We start from the raw sequence: 14,872 nt of genomic DNA, 5'->3' as shown, positions 1-14,872 counted from the left end.
AGTCTTCCTCTATCCCCTCCGTTTTTGAATGGTAATATTCTTTCTAAGCCCACAAATTTAAGTTCATCATGATTACCATTGTCTGTCTGGTTCATGTGGGCAATAAACCTGGGGGCACCAAGTCTGGTCCGGAGAGAGCGAACATGCTCACGGAACCGCACCTGGAGCTGCCGGATGGTCTTGGCCACGTAGAACCTACCACAAGGGCAAGGAAGGGCATAAACCACGTGGGTGGATCTGCAGGTGATCATTTCACTAACTCGGTGGTGCCATCCTCCTATTGTTAGGGTATTACCCGTGTACATGTGTCTACAATGGTGGCACGTCTTACAGGGGTAATTGCCCTTAAGGGGACCGCTGGTGAGCCAATTTTTAGTTGGATGATTCTGGTCACTGACGCTCTTCAATTTCTTTTGTTTTTCTCCTATAGTGACATTCTTTCTATAGGCGATTAAAGGAGGGTGTTGGACAACTTCATTTCGGTCCTGGTCAGATTCCAGAATGAACCAATGGCGCCGTATGGCACCAGCTAAGTGTTGGTTCATGTTGGAATTTTCAAGGGAGAAACAGAAATGTTTTGGGGATGCAGTACGTTTATGTTTGTCAAACAAGAGGTCAGATCTACTCCTGTGTCTGACCCGTTGGAGGGCAGTGTCAATGATGTTAATATTGATGTGCTATAAGATGCTTTCTGAGGTCTTAGGCTGGATTCTCAAAGACTTTGTCATTACTATTAATCCTGTGGAGGAATTGGGAGAAGGGGATGCTCTTCTTCACGTGGAGGGGGTGCGAGCTCTTAAAATGTAATAGCGCATTCCTTGCAGTGGGTTTACGAAAACCATCAGTGGTAAGTGTGTTCCCCACTGCCTTCAGCTTAACATCAAGAAAATCGAGCTCGCAACCCCCAAACACTGCGGTGAACAGCATATTTTCTTTATTGGACTGATTTAAATAGTCGACAAATTTAAAATTCGTCCTCTGTGGAGTCCCAGACTACAAGTATGTAGTCGACATACCGCAAGAAGGTTTTGATGTACTTACAGAAGGGGTTCGAGGGTGAGAAGACGTACCTGCGTTCAAAGACGGTGAGAAACAAATTGGCATAAGTGCAGGCGACCTGCGTGCCCATGGCCGTGCCGATCTCCTGCCTGTACCAGTCCTCGCCGTCCTTGAACTCGTTATGGGTAAGGATGAAACGCAATGCGTCACAGAAAGGATATGAACTGCACCATTTTGTCTGTTTCCGACAGAAACTCACGGACAGCCTGTACACCCGCATCATGGGGGATGCGGGTGTACAGGCTCTCAACGCCCACTGACGCGAGTTGGTACATCTCGGGCCAGTGGAAGTCGGTGAGGGTATTAAGTAAGGCTCCTGTGTCCTTGATAAACATGGGGGTGGAAGACAAGAGTGGTTTAAGTAAGTATTGCGTAAGGTATTTGGTCGCAGAGCCGTTCCCAGCCACAACAGGGCGTCCGGGGGGGGGGGGGGGGGTCGGCTCTGCGACATATGTACCTTGGGCAAGTAATACCACTTTGGGTGGCGTGGAGCCTTAGGGAGAAGTTTCTCTGCAGTTTTTTTTTAGAGATAATGCCCTTTTCACAATTAATACAGAGGAAACTTCTGAGCTGGTCTAAAGTTTTGTTGGTTGGACTCCCTGGTATAGGTCTGTAAGTGGTGGCGTCACTTAGAAGGCGGTGCTTCTCTGCGTCATAGGCGGCAGTGGTCAATACCACAGTGCTGCTGCCTTTATCAGCTTTGACTACTTTGAGGTCCGCTCTGGACGCCAACCACTTTAGAGCTCTAGTTTCATCCGGAGTGAGGTTATCCCCAGGACGGGGGTAAAGCCACGCTTTCACGTCCCTTGTCACCACCCGAGCGAACAAGTCGATAGAACTTCCCGCTGGGGCGGACGGGCAGAATTTAGACGGGTTACCACCTCTGAATGGGGATACCTCAGACCAGGTGGGACTGGTGCTGGGTATGTTGTCATATGCCAGCTCGCATAGTGTATTACGGGTGTCTCTGTCCGTAGAGGTCATATCTAGAATTGGTGAAAAACCTAGAGGTCCTATTGTAGCTGGAATATCTCCCTCTCTAGGAATCTCTGAAATTTTTGGACTGGTTGAGGCCAAAGTTCAAGCCTTTGGATAGGAGTAACATGCCCTCAGCCATGAGAGGGATGTCCGTCAGATTCATTACGTTAGATGGATCGGGGGCAGTCTCTAATCCTTCCATGTGACCCCCTTCCTCTTGGTAGAGGCTATTTTTATCCTTTTTTCCCTCTCCCTCTCCTCGTTTTCCTTCTAAAGGGAATGAACCTGAGACTGGAACTTGGGGACAAGAGTTCTGCATGCTGATTGTCTCATCGGACCCGGTAGCATCCGAGTCCGAAGTTCAATAGTCCGCAGGTGGCCTGTGGGCATTTCCTCGTCTACAATTAGGTGGGAAGCATGGGCACCTAGTGGCTTTTTTGTTGGTATTGTGCCACTTAAACAACTGGGCCGAATCATAGTCGGCCTTGTCCTGTACGAATTTCTCCCTTTTACGCTCTTTAATTTCTGCCTGTGTGTCCATCAATTTTTTGTCCAGCAATTTAGTGTTAAAAATCTAATTTTTTACTTTTACAGCCCACTGTTCAAAAACCTCTGGTGTAAGTACTCACTGTAACCCTTGTTACATTCCTTGAGGGGTGTAGTTTCAAAAATGGTGTCACATGTGGGGGGTTTCTGCTGTTCTAGCACCATGGGATGCTTGTAAATGCACATGACCCCCGATTTCAATTCCAGCAAAATTCTCTCTTCTGGGACCTGTATTGCGCCAGCAGAGCACTTATTGTGTACATAATTGGGAGAAATTGGGCTTCAAATTTTTGGGTCCATTATCTCCTATTACCCCAAGTGAAAATGAAAAATTTGGAGGAAACCCATCATTTTAGTGTTAAAAATCTAATTTTTAATTTTTTCGTCCAAGTTTAACGCAAACCCATCAAACACCTGTGAGGTGTTAAGGCTCACTGTACCCCTTGTTACGTTCCTTGAGGGGTGTAGTTTCCCAAATAGTTGCCATGTGAAGTTTTTTTTTGCTGTTCTGGCACCATGGGAGCTTCCTAAATGCAACATGGCCCCCAAAAACCATGACAGCAAAATTCACTCTCCAAAATCCCACAGTTGCTCTTTCCCTCTTGAGCCATGTTGTGCGCCTGCAGAGCACTTTATGTCAACATATGAGGTATTTCCATACTCAAGAGAAATTGGGCTACACATTTAGGGGGGCTTTTTCTCCTTATATCACTTTTAAAAATAAAAAAATGGGCCTACAAGAACAGGTTAGTGTAAAAAATGCAGATTTTGATTTCTCTCCTCCACTTTGCTACTATTCCTGTGAAACACCTAAAGAGATAAACTTTCTGAATGTCATTTTGAATACTTTGAGGGGTGCAGATTCTATAATGGGGTCATTTATGGGGTATTTCTTAACCTAGTGCTGGGCGGTATACCAGTTCATACCGAATACTGAAATTTTTTCCCTGCACGATATGAATTTTTCCTATACCGCAATACTCGTCAGGCCCCTCCCCCTCAAATGAATGAATTGAGTTGCGGTGCTTTAAATGAGATGCGGGCCTCCGCACTTTAAATGAATGACTTGCGGGCCACGACGCTTTAAATGAATGACTTGTGGGCCGCGCTTTAAATAAATGACTTGCGGGCCGCAACGCTTTAAATGAATGACTTGCGGGCCGCGGTTTAAAGTGAGGTGAAAGCTTGCCGTGGCTCACATCTCATTCATTTAAAGCACGGCCCGCAAGTAATTCATTTAAAGTGCGGTCCGCAAGTCATTCATTTAAAGCACCAGAGGCCCGCAAGTCATTCATTTAAAGCACCAGAGGCCCGCAAGTCATTCATTTAAAGCACCAGAGGCCCGCAAGTCATTCATTTAAAGCACCAGAGGCCCGCAAGTCATTCATTTAAAGCACCAGAGGCCCGCAAGTCATTCATTTAAAGCACCAGAGGCCCGCAAGTCATTCATTTAAAGTGCGGCCCGCAAGTCATTCATTTAAGGCGCCGCGGCCCGCAAGTCATAAATTTTAAGTGCCGGCGGCCCGCATTTCATTCATTTTAAAGCGCCGTAACTTGCAAAAATACTGTGATATGCATTTATGGTCATACCGCCCAGCACTACCTTAACCCCTTAAGGGTCAGGCCCATTTTGGCCTTAAGGACCAGGCCAATTTATTTTAGCATTTTCGTTTTTTCCTCCTCGCCTTCTAATAATTATAACTCTTTTATATTTCCATCCACAGACCCATATGAGGACTTGTTTTTTGCATCACCAATTTTACTTTGTATTGACATCACTTATTTTACCATAAAATGTACGGCGCAACCCAAAAAATATTATTTATGTGGGAAAATTGAAAAGAAAAACGCAATTTAGCAAATTTTGGAAGGTTTTGTTTTCACGCTGTACACTTTACGGTAAAAATGATGTTTTCTTTATTCTGTGGGTCAATACGATTAAAATGATCCCCATGTTATATGCTTTTCTATAATTGTACCGCTTTATAAAAATCTCAAACTATTTTAACGAAATTAGTATGTTTGAAATTGCCCTATTCTGACCACCTATAACTTTCTAATTTTTCCATATACGGGGCAGTATGAGGGCTCATTTTTAGCACAGTGATGTGTAGCTTTGTAGTTTTTATTGGTACCACTTTTGCTTAGGTTTTACTTATTAATTTTTTATAAATTTTTGAGGGAATAAAATGACAAAAAAGCAGCAATTTTGGAATTTTTTTATGTTTACGTACGCAGCGATACCAAATATGTGTATTCATTTTTTTTATGCTTTTTTAGGGTAAAATGGGAAAAACTGATAGGGGCGGGAGGTTATATGTGATGAAAATAATATTTATTTGTTATGAAACACTTTATTGTATTATATAGTATTGTAATATTATAGTTTACAGACAATCCAGTGTTTATGGCCGAATGGGATGAGGCGCATTGTGAGCATGCTACCAATCTGACCAAATTGGTTTTAAACAAGAATAAATTGGAATATGAAATGATTACCATCAATTTGTGTAAAACCAAGAAAGAATATCATACTAGAGTGAGTGATTCTATTTACTATGCTTTCCTTAAGAAGTTGGAGAGAAAAATAGCCGTTGCTCAGTCTGAAATAATGGAACGTAAAAGGGAGAAATTTGTTAGAGACAAGGCCGACTATGATTCGGCCGAAATTTTTGAATGGAATAAGAAGAACCAGAAACGTAGAAGGGCTCCTTTCAATCGCAGAAGAGGCAATCAACGCCGTCAACCGTCAGATTTTTGGACTTCAGATTCTGACGCTAGTCAGTCGGACGATATGTCCCGTCCACAAAGAATGGAGGATAGGAGACGACCTGTAAAGATGGACAAAAATCCAAGCCCCAAATGTGATGTCACCAATGTCCCCTCTGGTTCTGGCCCTTTAGGAAAAGAACCAGAAGGGGTAGCGGCCGCAAGAGAAGGAGGTGCCCAAGTGAAGAGGAAGGAGGTGTCATGGAGGAAGGACCAGTGACTATTGACAATGATTTAGTTGTCAACCTTTTGGACATTCCATTACCTAAGGATTGTTGTTCACTATTGTCCAAGGGGTTAAATTTTGGTTTGCAGGAACCTTTTGATTTAGTCCAGTTTAAAATTGATCTGTTAAAAGCCACACGCAAAATTAATTTGCACAAAATTTTCCACAAGAGTAAATTTTCTAATGAACAGGTACCTAGAGAGGGCGAAATTCCAGCTATTGTTGGTCCCCTGGGTTTCTCCGCGATTTTGGGGGCATCCCCGGGTGACCTTGAAATGCTCGATCTGCTATGTCACCTATCTGAAGATACCACTGAGCCTCCTTCCCTCCTAACTGACAGAGAGAGATATTGGCATTTAGGGGTGGTAACCCTTCCACGTATTCGCCTCCCATCCCTATGGGCAGCTCTATTGATCTGTTCATTCGGGCGGTTGAACGCGACATGAAGGCTTTGGTTTACCCCCGTATGGAGCAAAACCTGTCACTAAAGGAGAGAAGGGCGCTCAGTTGGTTAAGGTCTCGGTCTGACTTGAAGATTACAAAGGCGGATAAAGGGGGAAGTACAGTGGCAATGCCACTTGCAATGTATGAAGCTGAGAAAGCTCGCCTCCTGCGAGATACAATAACCTATAAACGCCTAGATAATAACCCTACTAATAAAACCCTCATCCAACTACGTACTTTTTTGAGAACTAAAGTAGAAACAGGACAGATCAATGTCAAAACTGCAGAAAAATTTATACCCAAACATCCTCAGTTTGCCAAATGGTATTATTTGCCAAAGGTTCACAAGTCGCTGAGCCGACCCCCTGGTCGCCCTATTGTGGCGGGGATCGGCTCGGCGACTGAATACCTTTCTCAGTATATAGAGTGGCTTTTGAAACCCCTTTTACCTTCTACAGCATCTTATGTTAAAGACACAGGGGACCTCCTAACACACTTGCACGATTTTTCATGGCAAGAGACTTACAGACTCACTTCCATTGACGTCGAGAGCCTGTACACCCGCATCCCGCATGGTGCGGGTGTACAGGCAATCCGTGAGGTTTTGACAGAGACGGACAAGACTGAAGACTTTATCACTTTTGTAACTGATTCCTTAATGTTTATTTTGATGCATAATGAATTCATTGATGGAAACACTTGGTATAGGCAGGAGACCGGGACTGCTATGGGCAGCCCGGTCTCCTGTACATATGCCAATCTTTTTTTGACGGTTTTTGAGCGACGTTACATATTTTCCTCAGTTAACCCTTATGTTCAGAATATCAAACTTTATTTAAGATATGTGGATGATATTCTGGTAGTTTGGGAGGGATCCGAAGAGCGTTTTGCTTCTTTTGTTGATTTTCTGAACATAACCAACGAGGAAAATATGTTGTTTACATCTGTTTTTGGGGGTTTTGACCTGAGTTCCTTGGATGTAAAATTGGTCGTGAGGAATGGCGCGCTTACCACTGAGGGCTACCGCAAGGAGATTGCTCGCAATTCCTTGCTCCATTTTGATAGTTCCCACCCCTTACATGTTAAGCGCGGCATTCCTTACTCCCAATTTCTCCGTTTGCGTAAAGTAAATAGTGACGGCACGACTTTTTTGACTCAGGCTACTGACTTAAAGAAAAGACTTACTGAACGACACTATCCTGAAAGTGTAATTGAAGACGGTTTTGACAGAGCTATGATAGTTAGACGGACGGATCTACTTAGACCTAAGGGTAGAGTAGACCTGAAACCAAAGAGGTTTATATTTTCATTGGCTAACTCCCAGATGAATCGCACTGTCGCTAATGCCATTAGAAATAATTGGTACATTATTGAGTCAGATACTGATCTCAAGGATGTTACCAAAAACTGTCCTCTCATCACTTATAGGAAAAATCGAACACTAGGCGATAAATTGAAGCACGTCCAATCTGTTGGACAAAAACCAGCCCGAAAGGGTTGTGAATGGCTTTCTGGTTCTATGCCTAAGGGCAATTTCCGATGTGGCAATTGCTCATTTTGTTCCCAATTCTTGTGTACTAAAAATCTACGGTTGGTTTTTTTTTTGCATGAAATAACTGATTTAATCACATGTCGTACCTCTTTCGTGGTCTACAGCATTTTTTGTCCCTGCGGCTTCTTCTATGTGGGCAAAACCATTCGACCCCTCCATGTGAGATTCCGTGAACATTTACGTTCAATTCGGACTGGAGTTGGTGTCCCTAGGTTAGTTGCCCACATGGAAGAAACCCACCAAAAGGATCCAAGTGTCCTTAAGTTTGCGGGTATAGAAAGGGTGAGAGATTTCCCAGGAGGTGGCGATCGTCAGACTTACCTTTTACGTCGTGAAGCTCACTGGATCCTTAAATTGGAAGCTACTGGTAGTTTGGGCTTTAATGACCGGGTAGAACTAGCACCTTTGTTATAATATATCATCATTGGGAACATTTTGCCATTATTCAATGCTAGTATAGATCATTTATGTTTTTACATGATTCTGTTTTGGTCTACATATTTATATTTAATGTGTATTTTAGCTTGTTGTACGAGCGGAGCCAGGACTTACTTTTGGGAGTCACATGATATCCTCTGTTTACATGTATCACGTGATGAGTGACGTCTCCGGATGTGACGCCTATTTTAGGTGTCGCCCAGAGACGGAAGTCATTCAACGGCTTGAGGAAGCGCCAAACAGGCGTGAAACAACTTATTCCGGAGCTCCTGTCCCCCCCGCCTCCACTTATGTTTTCGCCTGGTGTACTGGTTACAGATTAAAGAGTTGAATTCCTGGTGAGTGCGATCCTTCTTCTAAGTCCATGCATTGTATTATATGATGTCATTGTTGGTCCCTCCCACTAATATGTATGAGGGTAACACCTCCTTATGATGTCACTGTTGGTCCCTCCCACTGATATGTATGAGGGTAACACCTCCTTATGATGTCACTAATTTGTCATCCTATATAACACCTGATAAATCTTGTATTCACTATTCTTGAGAAAGACCTGATGGTCAGGTGGAAACGTTGCATCCCCTGTATGTGTATGGACCAATAAACCTCACATTATTTGGACACCATTTGGAGCGCCGTCTTCCATCGTTTTTGTATATCTGGAGTCAGGAGTCTGTAATAATAGGTGGGAGAACAATCTCGCTACCTCAAACAGAATATAAAAAAAATAAAAATAAAAACCTATAAGAATTTATGGGATTCCGTACTCCCATTCATCTAACTTCTGAATTTCCGCAAGCGGAAATTTTGCCGTGTGAATAGACCCTAAGATTCCGCTGCACACTAAGGAATTGCAGTTTTAGATCATGGGAGTCCGAGCGCTGTGGCCCCCCCGCGATCATCTGTACGGAGCCTCGGCCACATCCCCCTCGCGCAAAGAGGGGGCCACAACGCCCCCTCCATTTATCTCCATGGTAGAGCTGTTTGGCTATCCTTGGCTCTCCCACAGAGATATATGGAGGGGGCGTGGCGGCCCTTGCTTGGGGCGGAGGTTGTGACATGCCGCTATGAAGGAATGTTGGGGCTCTAAGCAGGAGATCGCGGGGGGGGGCACAGCGCTCGGCCCCCCCTGCTGTCTAAAACTTAAAAAAACTTCTTCTTTAACCCAAAACACCAAGGGCCCCAACTTCCATCTGCAGCACACAGTAAACTTGGGTGCACGCCGAGGATCCTGCTACACCACTATCAAGTCCAGGCCCTCCATTACCAAGATGGTGTAGGGGCCTTTGGAAGTTACAAGGGACTACTGTTTGCGACTCCAAACCACCATGGACATAAATGTGACATCCCACCACCATCAGGGTAACACTACAAGTCCCAGCATTGATCTCTGGCACACCAAACATACAGGCTTGATTTGTACATACATTCAGATTCCTACAGAGGTGACCGGGACACAGAGAACTTCTCAGGCTTGGACTTGTAGTGGTAATAATGATGATGGAGGTCACTGTACTACTGTTAGGACTTTGGTAGGGACAGTAGAGACTTGTAGACATAGAAGACTTACAGATTAGATGTGGCTGCAGACTTGTAGGCTTTGGCCTAGCTGGACTGGACTGAACTTGTACAGGACTGGTGCTTTACTGTCCAGGAACTAAGAGCAGGAACCAAGAGACTAAGGGGAAGATTTATCAGAACCAGAGGAAAACTTCTCCAGTTGCCCATAGCAACCAATCAGATCGCCTCTTTCATTTTTCACAGGCCTATGGGCAACTGCCCCACTCTTCCTGTGCACAGGTTTTGATAAATCTCCCCCTAAGTGTGGAGACTACAGCCCTTTATATATCAGGGGCTGGACTAAAGCCCATTGGTAGCTGGTTGCCTGTGGTTACCTGTGCCTCAGGAACTCTGGGTATCAGGTGATTAGTTTGCTTCTACCTGTATATATAGATCGGTTTGTTTGGTTTGTATCTCCTCGGTCTGTCGTATAATTGTACAGGACAAAGATCTTCTCTTCCTAAAGTATACCAGGAGTACAGCAATGTGTTTGATAAGATGTAGGCGGGGGGCACTACCTCCCCACAGACCCCATGATTGTACCATTGAGCTTCAACCAGGTGCTATACCCCCAAAGGGCCGAGTCTACCCTCTGTTTGTGGCAGAGAACCAAGCCATAGAGGGGTATGTTACAGATGGACTGTCCCAGGGGTTCATCCAAAAATCTAGTTGAGGCCCCTGGGATTGGTGAGTTGAGGCCCCTGGGATTGGTGAGTTGAGGCCCCTGGGATTGGTGAGTTGAGGCCCCTGGGATTGGTGAGTTGAGGCCCTGTATCAATCGCAGGGGCCTCAATCACAATGCAGATTATACAAGTCTTACACAAGTCTTTCTGGACAAGTCTGATCTGAAAATTCCGTTGTGTGCACAGTGCAGCAGAATCTTATTGAAGTTGCATATACTAAAATCCAAGTATCGCTCTAGAGGTCCATGTAGCAGAAGCTCAAAACTGACTGTAAGGCAATTAGTGACACCCTCCTTGAAGCCCAAGAGAGGGTATGGATGTCTACCGGAAACGTGATTCCCCGCACTTCTACCAAAACCATGACTCCCCTGTATATTGGGACCTACTGCGTACTTTGACAAGTTAACCCAGTTGCCTATGAACTTAACCTCGCGCCCTCCATGCGGACTTCCGAGATCTTCCACATTTCATTCTTAAAGTTGTTGTTATGCAATCACTACACCTCACTACCTCCTTGACGAGGTCGGATTATGAGGTCTGCAGTATGATTGACTCCCATATGTCCAGGGGCGGCCTCCAGTATCTAATCCTCTGGAAAGGCTATGGACCAGAGGAACGGTCCTGGGTTCCAGCTACAGATGTTCGCGCTTCTTCCCTTCTCCGTACCTTTCATGCTACATTCCTTCACAAATCTGTTGCTCCCCTATGTGGAGGGTTCATTAAGAGGTGCAGGGGTGTGGAAATTAAAAAAAAAACTACTTGTCCAAGGGACTAAAGCGGAACACAATCTACTTGTCCCTCAAGAAAATCCACTTGTCCTGGCAGATAAAATAATTTCAACCAAAATAGTCTGATTCCCCCCCCCCCACTAGACCACCAGGGATGGATATAAGATTCCTTTAGACCCTGCCGACAGCGGTGATCTAATGGGTTAATAGGTGATCGCAGCATGCCGGGATATTAGAGGAGGGAGAGCTGTAGATCCTCTTACACCCCAGACAAGCCCAGAAAAGTCTAGATGTAACTTTTTGATCACCTTATAAAAAATTTCTAATATGAAGTGACCAAAAATGAACAATTCTGGACAATTCTTTACATTTCCACCGTTCACCGTACGGTTTAATTAACATCATATTTTAATAGTCTGGACATTTCCACATGCAGAGATATCACTTATGTTTATTTTTGTACATTATTTTTACTTAACCCCTTAAGGACATAGGGCGTATCCATACGCCCCCGTTTCCAAGTCCTTAAGGATCGAGGGCGTATGGATACGCCCTGAGCATTTCCGGCCCCCACCGCTAGCCGGAGGGGAGCCGGAGCCGGATGCCTGCTGAAATCGTTCAGCAGGCATCCCGGCATATCGCCCAGGGGGGTCATTATGTCCCCCCATGTCGGCGATTGCCGCAGATCGCTGGACAATTCAGTCCAGCGATCTGCGGCAGATTCCGGGTCAATCGGGTCTCCAGTGACCCGATGACCCGGAATTACTGGCTGATCGGGGCCGTCAGAGACGGCCCCGAACAGCCATTGCCAGCAGGGGTGAGGTGGCACTGGTGCCACCTCACGATCGCCCTGATTCGTCGGCCGGATTCCCGGCCGACCAATCAGGGCGCCTGCTGCGGGTGTCACTCCCGCAACCCGCTCCGCCCCTCTTCCGGAGGACGTGAGCGGGTGCGGGAAGACGACCCCCGGTGCTGGGGACCCCGATCCCCGGCGTCCCTGTTGGGATCGGGGCCCCAGGAGCGACGGCCGCAGCGGAGACGACGAGGGACTGACCTGTGCTGCTGGATCGTTGGAGGTGAGTGACAGCCTCCTTCTGTTGCTTAGCAACAGCTCCCAGCATGCAACAAGGGCATGCTGGGAGCTGTAGTTATGCAACAGCAGGAGGCAGACCACCACAACTCCCAGCATGCCCTTATGGGCATGCTGGGACTTGTAGTTTTGCAACAGCTGAAGGCACATTCTTTCTATGGAAAAGTGTACCTTCAGCTGTTGTGTAACTACAACTTCCAGCTTGCACAATCAGCTAAAGTGCATGCTGGGAGTTGTAGTGGTGCATCTGGTGGTTGCATAACTACAACTCCCAGCATGCCCGTTGGCTGTCGGTGACTGCTTAGAGTTGTAGTTTTGCAACAGCTGAAGGCACACTGAGTTAAGTAGTAAACCAGTGTGTCTCCAGCTGTTGCATAACTACAATCCCCAGCATCCCCAGCCAATGTAGTATGCCTCCGGCTGTTGCATAACTACAAGACCCAGCATTCCCTTCCGCTGTCCGTACATGCTGGGGGTTGTAGCTTTTGCAACAGCTGAAGGCACACTGGTTGCAAAACACTGAGTTTGTTACCAAACTCGGTGTTTCACAACCTGTGTGTCTCCAGCTGTTGCAAAACTACAACTCCCAGCATGCACTGATAGACCGTACATGCTGGGAGTTGTAGTTTTGCAACAGCTGGATGTTTCCCCCCCCAATGTGAATGTACAGGGTACACTCACATGGGCGGAGGATTACAGTAAGTATCCGGCTGCAAGTTTGAGCTGCGGCAAATTTTCTGTCGCAGCTCAAACTGCCAGCGAGAAACTACTGTGAACCCCCCGCCCATGCGACTGTACCCTAAAAACACTACACTACACTAACACAAAATAAAATAAAAAGTAAAAAACACTACATATACACATACCCCTATACAACCCCCCTCCCCAATAAAAATGAAAAACGTCTGGTACGTCACTGTTTCCAAAACGGAGCCTCCAGCGGTTGCAAAACTACAACTCCCAGCATGCACTGATAGACCGTCCATGCTGGGAGTTGTAGTTTTGCAACAGCTGGATGTTCCCCCCCCCCCAATGTGAAAGTACAGGGTACACTCACATGGGCGGAGGATTACAGTAAGCATCCGGCTGCAAGTTTGAGCTGCGTCAAATTTTCTGCCGCAGCTCAAACTGCCAGCGAGAAACTACTGTGAACCCCCCGCCCGTGTGACTGTACCCTAAAAACACTACACTACCACAAAATAAAATAAAAAGTAAAAAACACTACATATACACATACCCCTACACAGCCCCCCTCCCCTCCCCAATAAAAAACGTCTGGTACACCACTGTTTCCAGAACGGAGCCTCCAGCTGTTGCAAAACAACTACTCCCAGTATTGCCAGATAGCCACTGACTGTCCAGGCATGCTGGGAGTTTTACAACAGCTGGAGGCCCCCTGTTTGGGAATCACTGGCGTAGAATACCCCTATGTCCACCCCTATGCAATCCCTAATTTAGGCCTCAAATGCGCATGGCACTCTCACTTTGGAGCCCTGTCGTATTTCAAGGCAACAGTTTAGGGCCACATATGGGGTATCGCCGTACTCGGGAGAAATTGGGCTTCAAATTTTGTGGGGTATTTTTTGCTATTACCCTTTTTAAAAATGTAAAATTTTGGGGAAAACATTTTAGGTAAAAAAAATGTTTTTTTTTTTTACATATACAAAAGTCATAAAACACCTGTGGGGTATAAAGGTTCACTTAACCCCTTGTTACGTTCCCCGAGGGGTCTAGTTTCCAAAATGGTATGCCATGTGTTTTTTTTTTTTTGCTGTCCTGGCACCATAGGGGCTTCCTAAATGCGGCATGCCCCCAGAGCAAAATTTGCTTTCAAAAAGCCAAACGTGACTCCTTCTCTTCTGAGACCTGTAGTGCGCCAGCAGAGCACTTTTCACCCCCATATGGGGTGTTTTCTGAATCGGGAGAAATTGGGCTTCAAATTTTGGGGGGTGTTTTCTGCTATTACCCTTTTTAAAAATGTAAAAATTTTGGGAAACCAAGCATTTTAGGTAAAAAAAAATAAAAAATGTTCACATATGCAAAAGTCGTGAAACACCTGTAGGGTATTAAGGTTCACATTACCCCTTGTTACGTTCCCCGAGGGGTCTAGTTTCCAAAATGGTATGCCATGTGTTTTTTTTTTTTTGCTGTTCTGGCACCATAGGGGATTCCCAAATGCGGCATGCCCCCAGAGCAAAATTTGCTTTCAAAAAGCCAAATGTGACTCCTTCTCTTCTGAGACCTGTAGTGCGCCAACAGAGCACTTTTCACCCCCATATGGGGTGTTTTCTGAATCGGGAGAAATTGGGCTTCAAATTTTGGGGGGGTATTTCCTGCTATTACCCTTTTTAAAAATGTTAACATTTTGGGAAACCAAGCATATTAGGTAAAAAATTAAAAATTTTTTTTACATATGCAAAAGTCGTGAAACACCTGTAGGGTATTAAGGTTCACATTACCCCTTGTTACGTTCCCCGAGGGGTCTAGTTTCCAAAATGGTATGCCATGTGTTTTTTTTTTTGCTGTTCTGGCACCATAGGGGCTTCCTAAATGCGACATGCCCCCAGAGCAAAATTTGCTTTCAAAAAGCCCAATGTGACTCCTTCTCTTCTGAGACCTGTAGTGCACCAGCAGAGCAATTTTCACCCCCATATGGGGTGTTTTTTGAATCGGGAGAAATTGGGTTTCAAATTTTGGGGGGTATTTTCTGCTATTACACTTTTTAAAAATGTAAAATTTTTGGGAAACCAAGCATTTTAGGTAAAAAAAATATAATTTTTTTTACATATGCTAAAGTCG

Source organism: Hyla sarda (genome assembly GCF_029499605.1).
Source record: "Hyla sarda isolate aHylSar1 chromosome 1 unlocalized genomic scaffold, aHylSar1.hap1 SUPER_1_unloc_1, whole genome shotgun sequence".
NCBI classification, from domain to species: domain Eukaryota; kingdom Metazoa; phylum Chordata; class Amphibia; order Anura; family Hylidae; genus Hyla; species Hyla sarda.
This window is presented reverse-complemented; position numbering follows the sequence as displayed.